General features: G+C 44.0%; 1 protein-coding gene across 4 annotated transcripts in view; it reads right to left on the bottom strand.

The window, feature by feature from the left end:
- The window catches only part of CDS1 (CDP-diacylglycerol synthase 1), a 287455-nt gene that overhangs the window by 93812 nt on the left and 175925 nt on the right, over positions 1 to 17718 (bottom strand). The window contains exon 1 of one of the 4 annotated variants that reach the window (XM_090139030.1): positions 11038 to 11116. The exons of the other annotated variants lie outside the window; for them this stretch is intronic. The gene's annotated coding sequence lies outside the window, so the exon portion shown is untranslated. Of the gene's footprint in view, positions 1 to 11037; positions 11117 to 17718 lie in introns of those variants that run through there. 4 annotated transcript variants of the gene reach the window in all.

Here is a 17718-nt window from a genome sequence, read left to right as displayed (position 1 = left end):
GCTCTCGGTACAGCGGCTGCAGCTGAGGGAGGGCAGCGATGCGGCTTTGCCCGGCTGCACTCACCAGGGAGCAGCGTGTGCTCCTCGCCTGCGTCCCATGGGCACACAAATGTGCTTAAACCCACACGTGTGGCTGTGAGAAACTCGTGCAAAAGCATTTTCTGGCTGTACTGCAGCATATTTAGGATATGGTTCGAGAGGAGCCACGGTGCATCTTTGACTCTGACTTTCACTTTGTAATCCAGATTTTGAATGCTACTGCTCTTAAGTATATTAACATCTGAAAGTCAGCTCAAACGTTCATCACTTTTTCCTGTATTTTCTGTTCGGAAACAAGAGAACTACCTCCTCCAAATCCAGTTATGTTGTGAATTTGATTTGGAATATGTAATCCTCCATGACACAGTAATTAAGTTAAGCAGGGTGCGAGCAAACCCTTTGATGCGCCTTCAGACCGCCGGGGCTTCGAGCCCGGCCCTCCCACCTCCACCCCACCAGCCCTGCGTGCCTCTGGGCCGCAGCCATACAGACAGCGGCATCAGTGCTGCGCCTCTTTGGATGCCCTCCAGCGGCCGAGACAGCCCTGCTGCCAGCTTGGCTGTGCTGCAGCAAGAGCAGAGAGCAGCCTGTGTAGAGTGGCATCTCCATGAAAAAAGCCCATTTCCAGAGGGCGAGGACTCACCCCCAACAAGCAATGCGTGTACAGCGCCCTGCCCTGCAAATGAAGGGGATTTGCAAGCAAAGCTGCTAGCTGTTCTACACCGCTGGCCTCTGCACTCTTGGGCATGCTTAATTGTGTCCTCTGTACAATCCAGAGACTCGTTCTCCCTTGGGACTCTAAAATTACAGCTGTTGTTTGGCACCAAACTTGGAGAACTTGCCCTCCTGGAATGTAAATGTCTTGCAGCAAGCTGCAACACAGTTCATTACATTGTGCACACACAAGTAGGGGATACAAAATCCGATATTCCTGAGCGAATAATGAAGAACACTCTCTCTTTTGGTTTGCATCAGTTTGAAATACCTCTGCTTGCTTTTTCCAAGTATTGAAATAGTTAATCTTTAACCCTGTGTACATTCAGAGTAGCTCCCTATTGACCTCAGCCATTGAAATCACTGTATGGCAGTGCTATCTAAAGCAGTTCTTCCAAACAACACTTGTCACTCATCTTTCTATTAGAATCATAGAGTCATTGAGGTTGGAAAAGACCACTAGAATCACTGCAGCCAACCACTAACCCATACCCATCATGCCCACTAACCGCGTCTCTCAATGCCACGTCTCCATGGTTCCTGAACACCTGCCACCTGCCCTGGTGAGCCTGTTCCAATGCATCACCACTCTTCCTGGGAAGAAGTTTTTCCTAATATCCAGAACCTTCCCTGGCACAACTTAAAGCTACTACCTTTCATCCTATTGCTGTTACCTGGGAGAAGAGGCTGACCCCATCTTGCCACAATCTCCTTTTCCGAGTGCGATAAGGTCTCCCCTGAGCCTCCTGATCTTGAGAGTGAACAACTGCAGTTCCTTCAGTCACTCCCCATAAGACCCTTATGTGCTCCAGACCCTGCACAGCTCTGCTGCCCCTCTCTGGACATCCTCCAGGGCTTCAATACATTTCCAATTTGAAATTTCCAATCTGCTTGTGTTGATACTTCACACAGTATTTCGGCATGACTCAGAAGAGCTTCCCTGAGGCAGATGTGAACAGGTGGGTTGAAGAAGAAAAGCAGGTCCTGAGTGCATGCCACTGCCCTGCTGCTTCCAGGAGTCCTCTCCAGCAGCTGTGGGTTTCCTGCAGGCTTTGCATTGCTTTGGCCTCTGCCTCTGCAAGGCTTAGAATGCCCTGAATGCATGTTGGCCCTTTGGTAAACTGGTTTAGGAAGGCAGAGTGTTTGATAGATTGGGGCATCCAATGCTGCTTGTTTAGCAAGGAATGCTCTCTTAATTTCTTATTGTTGTGCATGAGATTTAGTGCAGATCCTTTAATTTAAATGTCAGAATGTGAGCAGTAATTTATTTCCATAAAATGAAAAGCAATAAAGTCAAATATATTAAGCTCTGCTGTGTGAGCTCAGATTATACAATTTATAATTGTTTAAAAAAAAAAAAAAACAGCAAAAAACTACACCACAAAGGATGAGTTATTGTCACTCACTTAAGCATTTGATTCAGGGCTGGTGAAAGCAGCCACAAGAGAAAAAAAAAAAAGAGAGAGAAAGAAAGAAGAGCAGGAGGAGCCAAACTATGCGGGATACCAAAAGCTCCTTACGGCCAGCTGCATGGCCCAGGGCCCTGCCACTGTGCAAGCTGTAGGATGCTGGCATTCTCCATAACTGCTTCTTACCTTTGTTATAGTCAGCAGTAATTAAGACATTGAAAGCTCCTAGTTCTGACTGTAGTGCAGGGTGACCGGCCTTGCAGCCTTTCCTCATCTCACACCAAGAATCAACAGGCAACTTGGACCTCAATTTGTGCATTACGCCCTTAAAATTACATTCTTTGGCACCTGATGAAATATATAAGGGAACAAGACCCTTTTTTTCTGAGTAGCAGAGAAGATCATTTTTCAGTCCCCAGCATCTGAAACAGCAGAGACCCGGTCCTCTCTATACACCACTGCTGATAAAACTCACAATCACAATGTGAAGGGGGATTCAGGTGATGATTATCTGAGCCAAATCAAAAAGAACTACACACAGAAGCAAAGGTTAATGATGAAAACACGTGTTTCTGAAGGCAGGGTTGTACTGCAGCTGCCAGCTGCACAAGGACTCAAGAAGGTAGAGTTCTAATCCCTGCTCTGTCAAGCCGTCTCTAATACAACCATCATTAATGGGGAATATCTAAATTACCCTTGCAAAACCTTGGCTTCGGAGAAAGTGTGTAGACACTGAAAAGCACATAATAATCCTGTTCTTTTTTCCTTCAAATGTATAGTCTTCACTGTCAGTATTTAAGGGACACATGAGAGCTAGACCTGAGGAAAAAACAACAGAAAAAGCCTTCCAAAATTCTGCCATATACAACAGCTAGAGAAATTACAGAGACCAACAGCAGCCACTGAGGCTGAACTAAAGAACCCAAATTCTGGGGGCAGCACATCTGCTAAGCCTCCCCATGTCTGTGCCTTCTGCTTCTTTTCAGGAAAGCCAACCACAAACCTTGCTGGCTCCCCATGGTCATTGAGCTGGCTTGTGCCGGTACAATGTGTTACTACTTTGGGGCAGAGTGGCTGGAAAGCTGCACAGAGGAAAAGGATCTGGGGGTGTCAGTCGTCAGCTGGCTGAACACGAGCCAGCAGTGTGCCCGGGTGGCAAAAAAGGCCAATGGCATCCTCGCTTGTGTCAGAAATATTGCAACCAGCATAAGCAGGGAGGTGATTATCCCTCTGGACACAGCTCTGGTGAGGCCACATCTCAAGCGCTGTGTTCAAGAAAAACATCAAGACCCTGGAGCATTTCCATAGAAGGGAACAGAACTGTGCAGGGTCTGGAGCACATAAAGGTCCTATGAGGAGCAGCCGAGGGAGCTGTGATTGTTCACTCTGAAAAAGAGGCGGCTCAGGGGAGACTTTATGACTCTCTATGACTCCCTGAGAAGAGACTGTGGCAAGGTGGGGGTCTGCCTCTTTTCCTAGATAACAGCAGTAGGACAACAGGTAATTTAAGTTGCACCAGGGAAGATTCAGGTTGGATATTAGGAAACATCAATTCTCAGGAAGAGAGGTGGTGCATTGGAGCAGGCTCCCCAGGGAGGTGGTGGAGTCACCATCCCTGCGTTCATAACCATGGAGATGTGGCACTGAGGGACATGATCAGTGGACATGATGAGGATGGGTTGGTGGTTGGACTTGGGGATCCTAGTGGTCTTTTCCAATCTTGATGGTTCTGTGATTCTATTTTTTGTCCTTTGACACAGCAGGGGCTGGAGAAGCTGTTGCAGCAGGAAAGTAATTTGGCTGCAAGAAGGGCTTTGGCAGAACCTGGCTGCTCTACGTGGTGAGACAGGGAGGGTACAACTGTAAGGGCTTATAAGGACTGGCAGCATGGATTGCTAAGTATTGAGACCTACCTGGTTTCCTTGCAGTCTCCACCTGAAACAGGATGGAGAGCTTTCACAGCGGCTCCTCCAACACCACTTAATGCCATCACTCACAGGCTCCAATGAAGCCTGAATACCAGCATTCACCTCAGGCAGGGTGTACGCACACCTCCTTTTTGCTAACCCCTAATGTATTCATTGCCTTATTTTCATACATGCTGATTGAATAGCGATTTATCCCTCCAGTGCGAGGCTGGTCCTTCCATACTAAATGTGAAATCTTTATTCCAACCAATGTCTAAATCATTGTTTTCTGGCGGCGCAGATCATGTGGCAGAGATTATTAATAGCTCTGGTCTCTACACCACTTGACACGGCGCTCCAGCTGTCATTCTGCTCCCTGGCTCGTATGATTCTTGCACTGGTGAAGTGCCAGGCTCGGGCCGAGCCCATCAGTCACTGTCAGGCGGCACCCGGTGATGAATAGCCCCGCAAGCGCCGTGGCGGGCCCAGCTCCCGTTCACACGCGCCTGACTTTCAGCAGCTCCGGCCCGCCAGCTGAGGCTGGGCCTGCCGAGGTGGGCTGCGGCGACCTGGAAAGAGCACCTCCCGCACCCCGGATTAGTTAAAAATGAAACAAATCCTAATGCGATCATGTCACTAATTATGCATTTAATTCAGTTATGAGGAGCTAATGGCTCCCTCAGTGACAGCTTTCACTGCTAAAAGGCAATTCATTCCTGAAACTGAGAAATCTAATTACACAAAATGCTTCGTCCTAATCCTTTCAAAGAATAATCTTATTTGTAGACATTAACATCCCAGATGCTGCTGCTGTTTGTCCATTATGACAGTGTTTGTCCTGAATAATGTATAAATAGCTCTTTCTGGACAGTTGCATGTCACTAAATCAATACAATTTGCTGCCTTCTGTTACATTAAGTCAGCCTGGGCAAGCTGGAGAAAATTAACCTTTTGTTTCCCACTCAAAAGGGCCTTTGAAATTAGAAACAAGAAAGGGTTGGAGGGCCTATGGGAATCATGAGATCTCTTTTTTTAAGCCCGCAAAAGCATTCAGCAGATCTGCAGGCTGGTGATGGATCTGCCTTCTGAAATATTGGCGACACATTGCCAGGCAGCAGAGAAGGCACAAAAGGGAAAATGGTGCCCTCCTTTCTCATCTCTTCCTTAAACGTTTCATGTTTTTTACCAAAGCAGCTTAATTACAGTAAACTCCCACTGTAGTGTTTTGTTGTCAAGGGAACAGTGCTGCTGCTGAGCTGTTCCTCACCAGTTGTCGTGGCACACTGTGAGTAAGGTGAGTAACATCCCTGCTGTGTGGCTCTCTACACAAAAACAGATGAAAGATCCTACAGAATAAGATCCTTACGTTGCATATAACTGAAAAGATGAGCTGAAGATACACATCTTCAAACAGAAGTAACACCAAATCATAGAACTACTTTGGCTGGAGGAAACATTAATGACCATCTAGATCCAACCCCCCTGCCACGGGCAAGCTTGCCAACTTGTGACCGCTGACAACCACTGAATCAGGCTGCCCAGGATCCCAAATGCAGAAATGGATTTGCATCTTGTAGCCTATTTATTTCATACATCCTAACTGCCTTCACCTATTTCTGTTGAAGAACCAGCTCTCCCCTAGATCTACTAAAAGAGTTCCAAACTTCTATGGAATATGCCAGTAGTAGCTCAAGGGACAATCTGAGGATTTATCAAATCTCATCCTTATGGAAGCCTCCAGAACTTATGGTTCATAAATCATGAACCCAGGACCCACTGAAATCTCCCTCTCAGCCTTTGCCAGGCACTAGGAGGGTAGCTGAGCAGTGCTCAGGGTGGAGGAGAGGGCTCTGTGTGAACTCATTACCAAACCCATTCTTCAATTCAAAGTAAGCACAAAGGGTACGTACTCAATGTTCCACTATAAAGCTATTAGGAAACGAAGCTCTTGGAAAAAGTCCAGCACTAAGAAATTATGTCCAAGCTCCTTGCAGAGTAGCAGTGACACCTTCAGCTCTTATTTTCTCTCCGTGTGTCCGTTCAGGCAGCCTAAGAGCAATGGCACTAATTCACTGCTTCCTGCAACAGCACTGAGGGAATTCAGCAAGCAGAAGGTCTGGGGGCAAATTACAAAGTGACCTGCTACCCAAGAAAGTGCAGAGAGTAAGTGAGAAGACATCAAGGTTCTCAACTGTGATTTGACATGCTGTTTGGGCTCTGACTACCACACAGGTCCTCTTGCTGTATTCCCATGGTTTTCCATGGAGACAGCAGGGGAGACATGGAGATCTGCAGGGGCTGGGGGACATAGATACATGGTTATGTCAGGTCAGCACTTTCCACATGTATTAAATGTATTTAAAATATTCACTGTATCCATTTGAATATTTTTAGGGGGATTAATTGTTCAAATCTAAAAAGTTTATGCCACTCTAATGGACTACTAATGGAGGAAGCTTTTTAAAAAAGCTCTGCATTGTTCTGAGCCCGGACTGTGACCCAGCCACCAAGTATAATACATACCAGTATCTATCTTACCCTGTGAAATTTAGATTGCAAATCCATTATGATAGAGTCTGTGTCTTTATGTATTGTGCACTGCTGAGCAAGCTCACAGAGCTCAATAAATAATAAATGGTAGGAACTTGACCTTGAATATTAAACGTGATCTGAACGATTCTTTGCCTGGGATTTCAGGATCCTTTTTCCCCCAGTATCTTTGCCGTGGGCAGCTTTGACAGAACAGAGAAGCTAGCCCTGCATTCTTGTAGGGTTGAGTCTGATCCTGAGTCACAGGTATTTCTTGTGCTGACAAAACAAGAGGGAATGGCACTGTCCACTCTACTGGCTGATAGGGATGCCAACGCAGACAGCTCACCACTGCCAACCTCATCCATGGAGTTTCCTACTTCTGTCTGCATGGCAGACTTGTTTTGTGTGAGCTTACTCAGGCAGGAAACCATGTATGTCAAATCATCTTGAGAATACTATTTCCCCTTGACCATCTCAAAAGTAATTCCTGCATTAGTGGAAGGAAAACAGTGATAAAATGCTCAAGAACCGTCTGTTGGCCACAGTGGTTACAGTCAGCGCCTGGAACCTCATTTGGAGAACAGGATATCGCAAGGTTACTAATTTATTGCTGGCAGTGAAGAGGCCACATAGAAAGGGCTTCCTTGCAGCTCTCATGATAAATAACAGCTCCCTCCCTGCTTAGTCAGGAACTAGTGCTTAGCGGTGGGTTTAGTTTTCATTTAATTAAACAAATCAGACACAGTCACTGGTTTCTGGTAAGGCAAGACCACAGAAACTGGCAGATGCAGAGTTGGGAGGGAGAGGAAGCAAATTGTGATATATTTTCCTTCCCAAAGGAGTCATAGGTCTTCAGAAAAGCCTTTTCACCCTTCATCACATAGACTGCCATGCCTTACAGCACCGATAACAGAGCTGGCCAGATGAGAGAACCATGTCCTCTACTGTAGGTGTGGAATTAGAGATCCAGAACAGAGAGGAAAACATAGGTATGTAGATACATATTACATTACCAAGTCAGTCTCCTGATTAAAAAGGGCACTGCAATTGTATCAACAGAAATAAGACGAAAATCCTTTGAATCACAGAATCGTTAAGGTTGAAAAAGACCACTAAGATCGTTATGTCCAACCATCTACCTACCACCAATATTGCCCCCTAAATCATGTCCCTAAGTACTAAGTACTATATCTGCCCTTTCCTTGAATACCTTCGGGGATGGTGACTCCATCATCTCCCTGGACAGCCTGTTCAGTGCTTGACCACTCTTTCTGAGAGAAAATGTTTCCTAATATCCAACATGAACTCCCCTTGTGCAACTTAAGGCCATTTCCTCTCATCCTATTGCTTGTTACACAGGAGCAGAAGCTGGCCCACAGCCTCGCCATAACCTCCTTTCAGGCAGTTGTAGAGAGCAACAAGGTCTCCCTTGAGCCTCCTCTTCTCCAGACTGAACAATCCCAGTTCCTCAGTCACTCCCCGAGAGACTTGTGCTCCAGACACTTCACAGCTCCATTGCCCTTCTCTACAAGCCTTTTGAGTTTCCAGTCAAGGAAAGAGCTGAGCCCATCCTACCAAAGGGGAAAACACAGACTGGCATCCTAGCAGGGCACGCATGTGCCAAGGGATCACTTCAGGGACAAACAAGTCAGGGAACACAAGTTTTTGACCTTTTGCCTCAGGGATGCTGTTCTTTCATTTCCCAAGTGAGCTTTGGCTTTATCTAGTGTTATCATCAGGCATCTGAAATGAAAAATGAGCATCACAAAGCATTTCTCAACTAAGTCCTATTGTCACAATCTGGAATAGTTTCCAAAAGGAAAATCTATCACAATGCCATTTACGAGGGAAGTGATTAATATTTTCTTTTTATATTCTAAAATACACCTATAGAAAGTGGTTGGGTATTGGCTACAGCACCATAGTTTTCACCTGTATTTTCATGTATTCTAGGTGTTTGGGTTTTTTTCTTTTTGCTGTGAGATTGTTTAGCAGTCAGTGAGAAGAAAATCACTGTAAACTCAACACTCCTTATGAGGATGGAAGAAATAGCATCAATTTCAGAACTATCAAACAACTACAGAACCATGTAAGAACTACCTTCAAAATTTAAGTAAGTGTTGTGTTACCACTTACCCAAGGATCAGAGCAACAACATATTCATCTCAGCTCAGAATAACAAGGTAACCTCAAGCAGCATTGAAAGGCTTTGTCCCTTGCAACGCTGTGTCGAGTACATCGCTTGCACTGCACACTCAAAACTCCAGAGGTACCTCAGAAGTTGTTTGATCAGCACCTGAAGAGTTAGAGGCTCAGGAAAGACAGCATCTAGCAGGCCACCACCAGCTCTGCTTTGCACTTAGCTCACTGTAACATTTGTGCCTGCCTGAGCAGGCCTGGGTGGTCAGGCAGAAAACACAGCTGAGCAGCAGGGCTCGGGCACCCCTCCATCACTGTCACTAAGTGAAACAGAGGACCCTTACATCATTTCATTTACTATTTCAATGATTACATAGATCATTGCCTTCTCATTGTTTCAGTGATAGATTTAATTAACTTCCAATTAATCACAGAGGGTGATATTTAATGCTCAGCCCTGCACCAGCGCAGTGTCACAGACCAAAGAATATATTTTGAAGGCTTCAGTAATCAAGAGGTCATGGAAGATAGATGCTGCTCACCAAAAAGGAGAGAGAGAAGATAAATTTGTGCGTCTGCTCTGCTCTAGCTAACTGTTTTAGGATAATCGTTTCACATCCAAATTATAACTTCCCAAAAGGTCCATCCATGCACAAAGCCAGATAAAAAGGAGGAGGCAGGGGGCAGGTAATAGGGTCATCTTAGACACTCCATAGGGCTGTAATTCCTATCTGAAGGCAGCAGCAGCAGCATTTGCAGCTGCAGTGGTTAAAGCCCTGACAAATTAGAGAAATTTTCTGTTGGATGGAACTACTTTTTTTTTTTTTTTTTTTTAACTAAATCCAAATCAATGACAAAAAGAAGAGTTTCATCCCATTAGGAGTGATTACATGCAGCATAAATCCTAAATCTCATCTGCTGCCTTTCTAGTGGCAGGGTGTCAATGTCAGGCTATGTGCCAGTGGCCTTTTAGAACGGTTTCCCAAGGTCTCTCTTAGAAATAAAAAAATGCCTACAGCCACAATGCCTAACAGGACTAACCATTTGGTCTGAAAGAAAAGACAACAACATTGAGATGAGGCAGTAATGAGAACCCAGAGAATCTGGAAGGACCAGAAAGAAAGAGGAAACCAGCTCTGGTTTGAAGAAGCCATGGGATCTGGGACATTATCCATGAGATTTGTAAAGAAGTCCCTGAGAAAGGGGAAGGCTTAGTCAGAGAGGTCAGGCGGACTGGGGCAGCAATGCAGAAAGTCATGTATGCACTGAACTTGCCCATGCTGCGATCATAGAAGCAACAGGGTTGGAAAAGACCTCTAAGATCCCCAAGTCTAACCACCAACCCATCCCCACCACACCTACTAACCATGTCTCTCAGTGCCACATCAATACGGCTGTTGAACTCCCCCGGGGACCCACCTCTACCACTTCCCTGGGGAGCCTGTGCCAGTACCTCATCACTCTTTCTGAGAAGAAGTTTTTCCTAATATCCAACTGGAACCTCCACTGGAGGCCAGCCCATCCTTGGTTGCTCACCCATGTTGGCCTCAGACTTCTGGCCCAAGCAGGTCCCTGCACCACTACTTTCCTCTCTGCCTACAGAGACACACTGTCTACTGCCAGCCTCAGCACCTGTCTTTCATTCCACGAAGAGCCATGGGAGAGGAAGAATGCTCCCAGATCCTTGTAATCAGCAAAACATCTAAACCCTTCCTGTCTGGGGCAACTGTTCCACAGTGTGTAAAGCAAAAGCAAATACAGCAAGAAAGAAAGAAGCAAGTCCGTGCTTGAGGAGAAATCTTCCCGTAAGGACTTCTCCCATGTGGGCAGTCTTGGCCAGCCTGACACTGCGACAGTAAATTCAGCAACGTGCATGTGTGTGCATGTGTGAGTGGGACAGAGGCACAGCAGGAAAGCTTCTAACAAAGAATACGTATGATTCTTCCCTCTCCTCTCCTATGGTTAATCTCTGAGTGCAAAGTAATTATCTTTCTCATGACTTTAAATCTCTCTCTCTGGTATATTCTTGCCTGTCCAACATGACTTTACAGCTCCTTCATCTGGCACACAGCTGGCATGCCTCACGGTGGATTCCTCTAAAGAGTGATTTAAAGTTGCTTTCCATCAGTGTAAAACTAATGAGCAAGAAATATCTTGACACATGGTAACTGTAAGCAACACACTTGGTCAGCTGTGCACAAGAAAGACACCCTCACTTAAGGCTTTCCAACTGTTCCCGTACAAGCACTCACAAAGCTCAAAGCTCAGGATGCTTATTTATTGGTATCTTCACTTACCCAGGTGTCTCTTTTCAGATAGACACTCCACATTTCCAATACATCTTCCCATCTGGAAGCGCTGCTTCTCTCTCCCTCTGTTTCTAGAGATGCACACTGAAACTGATCAGAGTTTTAAATCACAGGACATGCTGACTGCTTTTAGTTTTGCAAAATAAAAATTTTAAAACAAGTTTAAAAAAAAAAATCAACCTGAAGCTTTTTCTGAACCCTCAGCACCAGGGTATCTCAGCACCCTGTCCTAACAGGATGAACACAGCCTGCTAGCTTCACCAGTGTGATCCTGGATTTACCTCAGCTGAACCAAAACACTGTGAAATTATTTCAGATTTACACAGGCATACATGAGAAGAGAGTTTTGACCCCATCCAATTTATTTTCATTTCTCCCCTGTGAAACAGAGAAGCCTGAGCATAAATGAAACTTCAAGCCAGTTTTCTCTAACACAAATAACTAAAGCTAGACACCAAGCAGGTTCAGGCCTTTAAAGATAAGCATCCCCATTTACTTTACCTCCATCTAAATAACAGTTTGTCGGCGTTTCAAGGATTCGGCTCACTTGAAAGCCAGCTTCATATTTAGAACCTAGATGTGATTTTGTGGTCATTTTCAAAACCATGAATGCAACTGAGGTGATACTCACTACTGGAACTCAGTATTTAAGAGCTGAGCGTTTGAAACTCCATGCTTCATGGCCACATTTTTCATAGCCAAAATTTAAAACACGTTATCTGTAACATATTCTTTAAAAACAAAATCATCTGTGGAGAGAGAATGTCTTCCCCTATGTAAGATCACTCGGTAAATTCTTGTGGAGTTCTAAGACTCTCTAAGGCAAATGTTTCTGTCTTACTTGAATATACATAAGGCAAGGCTTGTATGATTCCAGCCAGATGTAGTTGTGGGAAACAAAACAAACACCACAGAAAGAAGCCTTTACTCACAAATGATCTAAAGATAAATGGAAGAACAACTTTTGTGCCTGAAAGTTTGTGTGTTTTTTCCAAAACATAACAGACTTCCTGGAAAGAAGATCCCAAGCCTGGAGGACCATACTCTCCAAGCAGGTCAACATGAGCAAACCAACACCAAACTCATAGGCATTTTCTTTTAAATACCGTCATTTATCAGTCCTTGGTCTACTTTATGCCTTCCTTCTCAGTGCATCCTGAACGTTAATTACAAGTAAATGCTTTATCTCTTTCTTGCAGATTAATACTTTGCTATTGCCTTTGTTATATCAATGTATGAGGCTTTCTTTTTTCTTTCTGCTCCCCAAAGAGCATTTCTCATTCCCAAAAACAATTCCCTGCCTCCTAGATCCGCACAGACAAATCGATCATCTTCTGCACCCCCCAGTACCATGGGAAAAATGCTTGCTCTGTCTCCTGCATGAACAACAGAGCTGATTGCAGTGCACAGTGACATACTTGAACTTCTCCCACTCTGTAACATCTCAGTCTATGCTAACCACAATGCTCACCACAAAATTGCCAAAGAAAAGCAAACAAAAATCAGTTCCTCCCCAATCTAGTCTTTCTGCCTCGTTACAGGAAGCACTTCCTCAAAAGAAACTCAAGTCAGTGCTGGGCAGAAATTAAATTTGCAGGGAAAGTGAGGACAGGCATGTTAGCAAATGTGTGGGCACATACCCACGCACACCATGCTGTCCAGATGTGTTTCTTTGTCACTGTACAGCTGACAACAGTCTAACAATGAGTCTGCTGTAGAGGAGCATCCTTCATTTGTCTCCTGGCCACAATTCCTCTGAAACACTGGAGAATTAACAGGCATTTCTACTACAACCCCAAAATACTTACTGCACGAACAAATCAGGATACTATAAAAATGAAGCAGGTATAAACCCACTTTCTAGCAAAGCAGCATCACTGCTTGCTGGAGGACATGACTGCTAGTTTGTACAAACATGCAATCTCAGTTCATGTAGGATAGCACTGGTGCACTGCTGTTCCCTGGAGGCTGAGTGCCTGCTGTCTGGACTTGGCCTTGCTGATAGAAGTCTTGCTGCTTCCTTAAAAATATCCAGTACTGGACACAGCAAGTGCTGGAAAAGATGAATTGCTGGTCTGATTTAAAGCAGTTGTAAATCTTTCCAGCTGTCTACCTCTCCATTTACTTTCAGAGGTTATAAAACACCCAGGGATTGAGGAAGACATCTGTGGAGCTGAAGGTTCCTGGACATGCATGCAGTGAGGAGAAGCACTAGAGGTCCCAGGCAGCTGGATCCCACTAACCTTGAGAGCTTAGGACTCAATCTCTTCCTCTGCAGCTACCAGAATTCATCTCTTTGGGTCAATGAAGTTAAAAGCTCAGAAAAGATGCCAGGAAGAGAAGAAAGAGACAAGAAAAGAAGGATTTGATCCTTTAAGTAAAGACCAAATCACATATATCTGCAGTGCTGGAAAACTATTTTGGAAACATCCTTATACTGCCTTGAAAGAGATGACCACCAGACTCACATCTATTGTCAGCCCATCAGAGGTGTCCCTTTGGTCCCCGCCTGTATCCATGAGTACACATTAATGTGCCTCCAGACTATTGAGATGGAGCTTTTCAGCATCCCCATCATCTTACATTAAAGTCCCTACAATCTTAATAAGGTGCAATTTTGCTTGACTGTACCTTGCACCTCTACTGAAGACTTCTTACAGTGGTGCACTCACTGTAACAAAAAATTAAATGTATTTCTATACATTCATGTGGCCACCCTCTCTAGCAAATAACAAACAAGAGGGCATCTGCCGACAGTATCCTGATGGATTTCAATCTTGCAACCTCTGCGTCTCTGCCTCTGACTGCATCAGCTTATTTGGCCTAATTAACCTGAGTTTTCCTTGCTCAACAGAAATCATCCCCATGAAAAAGACATAGCTTGCAGATTCTGAGAAGGGTTTTTCTGTTCTGAAATATGAATGAGAACATGCTCCAGGCCATCTGGCGCTGCCCTTAGTAAATTCCAAAATGAATTTATTGCAAATAAAAAAGGAATTTTGGAAGTACATATTTTTCAGATCATTCTAGTGTCTACATATAGCTTGAGACTGCAGAAGTGTGGTGATGAGCAGTCAATATTCAAACAAAGGTTCCCCCAAAAAATCTTTCTCCACTTCCAATGATTAACCCTAAGGGCTGGGCTATTGGTGTTTGCCTGTAGCAGCAAATATCATGGCTTCTCAAAGACAGACTTGTTCTCACGTTGAAATAAGCATCACAAATAATTAACGTCTGGAAAGCATTTGCCATATTTCAGTGAGGAATAGGTGTAACCATGAAAGAAAGCAGTTGGAAGGACCCCCTCACACAACTCAAAAAATAGGTTTTCATCCTAGCTGGGTTCCCTCACACCATCAGGCAATGCGTTGCAGAGAAAAAAGACCTCATTTACCACTATCCAAAGCAACTGCAGACCTGGTAGCAGCATACCAAACACGTGCAACACTCAATACAGTTGTTGTAAAGGCAAGAATTAGCTGAGCATCATGAACATTAATGCAATTGCACTGCTAATGAGATCTGAGCAAGTAACTCCATATGGTGATGCACCAAACTACTTGGGGAGTTCAGCAGCACACATCACAGTGTGACACAGCTATCCCTCATGGGATGCTCCTGGGACATTTGTTTCCTATACTTGTTTGTTGGAAATCTGCTTATTCCATGTAACCTGCCAGTCTAGCAGCAGGCACTGAGAGTTATCACCCAGTTCAATAGCAAGGCAGGTTTGTTTCTTTGCTTGCCTGTTGTCAGGAGTAGAATTAGGTGTTTTAAGCATAAAGGAGAGAAATAAGATGGTGGGAGAATGACCCTCCTACACTTTGTTGCTGCAGGAGCAAGAGATTTAAACTGGCAATTTTAAAAGCATAGCTCTGTTAAATAAATAATCCAAGAAATTGGGAAAGCTGATTTTCTAGTCAAAGAACAAACTCATTTCGGAGTAGTTTCATTCACTTGGGAATAGTGCATATTTAATAGGAAAGAAATACCTACCAAAGCCCACATGCAACATTTACATTCGACTGAATGAAAGGGAATATTGAAAAGAATTGCTACATTTTGGTGGAAATCTTCAGCTTTCAGTATTTGTGAATTTAGGAACACTTTAATTTTCAAAGAGCTTTCACTGAGGCAAGGCTATCCCCTAAAAAAAATGAAAAAGCAAACTTGCTGAAAAAAAATTAATTTCCAGTGGTTCTGTTCTATTCCCTCAGGTCTTTAAAAATCTCAGATTGAAATGGATGAATATGCAAGTGCCACTTATTGATGGCCTCCCACAAGCAGTGAAATCCTTTGAAATCATTGTGGAGGTAATTGTAAAAGAAGTTATATGCATAAAATTACTTCTCTGGTGCAATACGGATCATAAATCAGTTCACAATCAATCTATCCACAACTATTTCAATCTAGAAGATTTAAAAATATGTATCTATACATAAATACCTAAAGTTGAATGATTAGTAACATAGGGACAAGCGATTGGAAAATGATTTCTCTCCTAATGTAATGCTGCACAAAGGAGCTGTAGAATATTTTCATACTCATTGAATTTAACACAGCAACTTGCTGGCTGATGGGTTTTGTATTACCTAATTAAACCAACATGGTGAAAGTGTTAGGCCAACCCTAGCCATAGTGGTGACAGGGCTTGATTACAGGTGTAACAAAATATTCTTTTATTTTTCCCTTCCAACTCTTGAAAGTCAAGAAGTCACCTGTGCAGAAACATAGGGCTCTCAGTGCTTTGCCTAGTGATCCAGTGTCACACCTTAATGGTTTTAAAGAGTTGGCTCACGGCTGGGAGAAAGGGAAGATAAGGCATCAGCTACAGATCAATCAGATCACTGGTGACAGAGGGAAAGCTGCGTGTTCCTGAATAGCTGGCATGCTACACATCACCAATAGTACCTGCGTGGGGTTGAAGCTACATAGTAGTAGGGGTTGGAAGGGACCTCTGGAATTCCTGCATCCCAATCTGTGCCCATTGGCCCCTCCTCTGCACACCACAGAACAGAGCCTGGCCCCACCCACTTGATTCCTACCCTTTAGGTATCGATAAGCACTGATCAGATCTGCTCTCAGCCTTCTCTTCTCCAGGCTGAACACCCCCAGCTCTCTCAGTCTTTCCCCGTGGAGGAGATGCTCCAGGTCCCAATCATCTTTGTCGCTCTCCACTGGACTCTTCCTAGAAGACCCTTGTATTCTTTGAATCGGAGAGCCCAGAACTGCACTCAGTATTCCAGACATGTCCTCACCAGGGCACTTCCCAGCTAATCCCATAAAAACACAAAACACCGAAAATGATGTGTTCTGTTGAAAACAGCTCCTGTGCAACAAAATACAAGGATTATTGGAACAGGCTGCACGAGGAGGTGGTGGAGTCCCCATCCGTGGAAGTTTTCAAAAAAGGGTAGATACAGCACTGAGGGATGTGGCCAGTAGGCATGGGTTGATGGTTGCACTTGATGACCTTGGGGGTCTTTCCAACCGTAACAGTTTGGTTCTATGATTTTTTTTTAGAAGCTCACAAAAAGGATTGGCAGAGTCAGCTGAGATGAAATATGGAGCAGGTATGTCTACACCTAAGTTTTCCTTCCTCCTAAGGCAAAACCTTACAGCAAAGCCCTACATCAATTGCTTCATTTTATAAGTAGGAAAATATTTTAAAATGTGAAATAAATACATTCAATGGATGCTGAGCTTTACAGAAAAAAAAAGACTCTGCAAAAGGATATTTCCAAAGGACAACACAAGCAGATTCTGACTGTGTTCACATACTTAGAATAACAGTAGGTGAAATACATTATTAGCGACCGTGGATGTTGACTTTTACATTTTCCAAGGGTAAGGTTTATGACTAATGAGTCCCATAGTAGCCCCATGTTACAAGAAATAACACCATTATAATATCAAAGCAGTAACCAGAGCACAGAGCAGACTGCAATACAAAGCTGAAGTGGAATCGTGCTTACACTGTGGGTTTTCTCCCCTCTGCTTTAAAGAGATTAGTTTTTAAATTAAAAATGAAGACGGTTGCTTTTCACCTCAAAAGCGATCTGGTAAATTGCCTCTAACCTACCTACGTTTCCCTGCCTCGTACACAGAATGGGAACACGTTGTTTCCCTTTGTCTCACAAAGCATCCTCCTGCACTGTCAAACAGATGCTGGGCACCAGAGCAGCCGTGGTCTACGAAGCACTGGAGGTCAGGTCGTGTCCCCCAAGTCAGTGACAGGATTTTGCTCCTTGGGCTCCCTGACCTCTACGTTTAGGAATGGATGCGGTCTTTCTGTGCAGAAACGGCTGGTTCTCACTTCTGGCTTCTCAAACTACAGGATCTCAGCTTTTAAAATAAATTTGGTGGGAGGCACTGACCACTTGGAGCAAGCATTAAAGGATCCTACCACAATTTCTTTTTGTTTGTGGGCGCTTTTTTGTTGTTGTTAGGACAAAGAAAACAAACTAATTTTTCTGTGATCCAGTTTTGGAAGCTGAAGTGGCTTTGAACATTAAGCATAATATGGGTAAAGCTGTTTAACAGAAAAAAACCTTTTCCATCTCACCACATTCAATGTTAGAAAGGCAAAAAACAAAGCCATGCAAGTCGAAAGTTTTCACTGAGTATATAACACTGCTAATACTGTGATAAAATACTAACAGGAATGAG

Source organism: Phasianus colchicus, chromosome 4 (assembly GCF_987193195.1).
Source record: "Phasianus colchicus chromosome 4, bPhaCol1.hap1.1, whole genome shotgun sequence".
In the NCBI taxonomy this organism is placed as follows: Eukaryota; Metazoa; Chordata; class Aves; order Galliformes; family Phasianidae; genus Phasianus; species Phasianus colchicus.
Note: the sequence above shows the minus strand (reverse complement) of the source record. Positions and strands in the feature narration are given on the sequence as shown.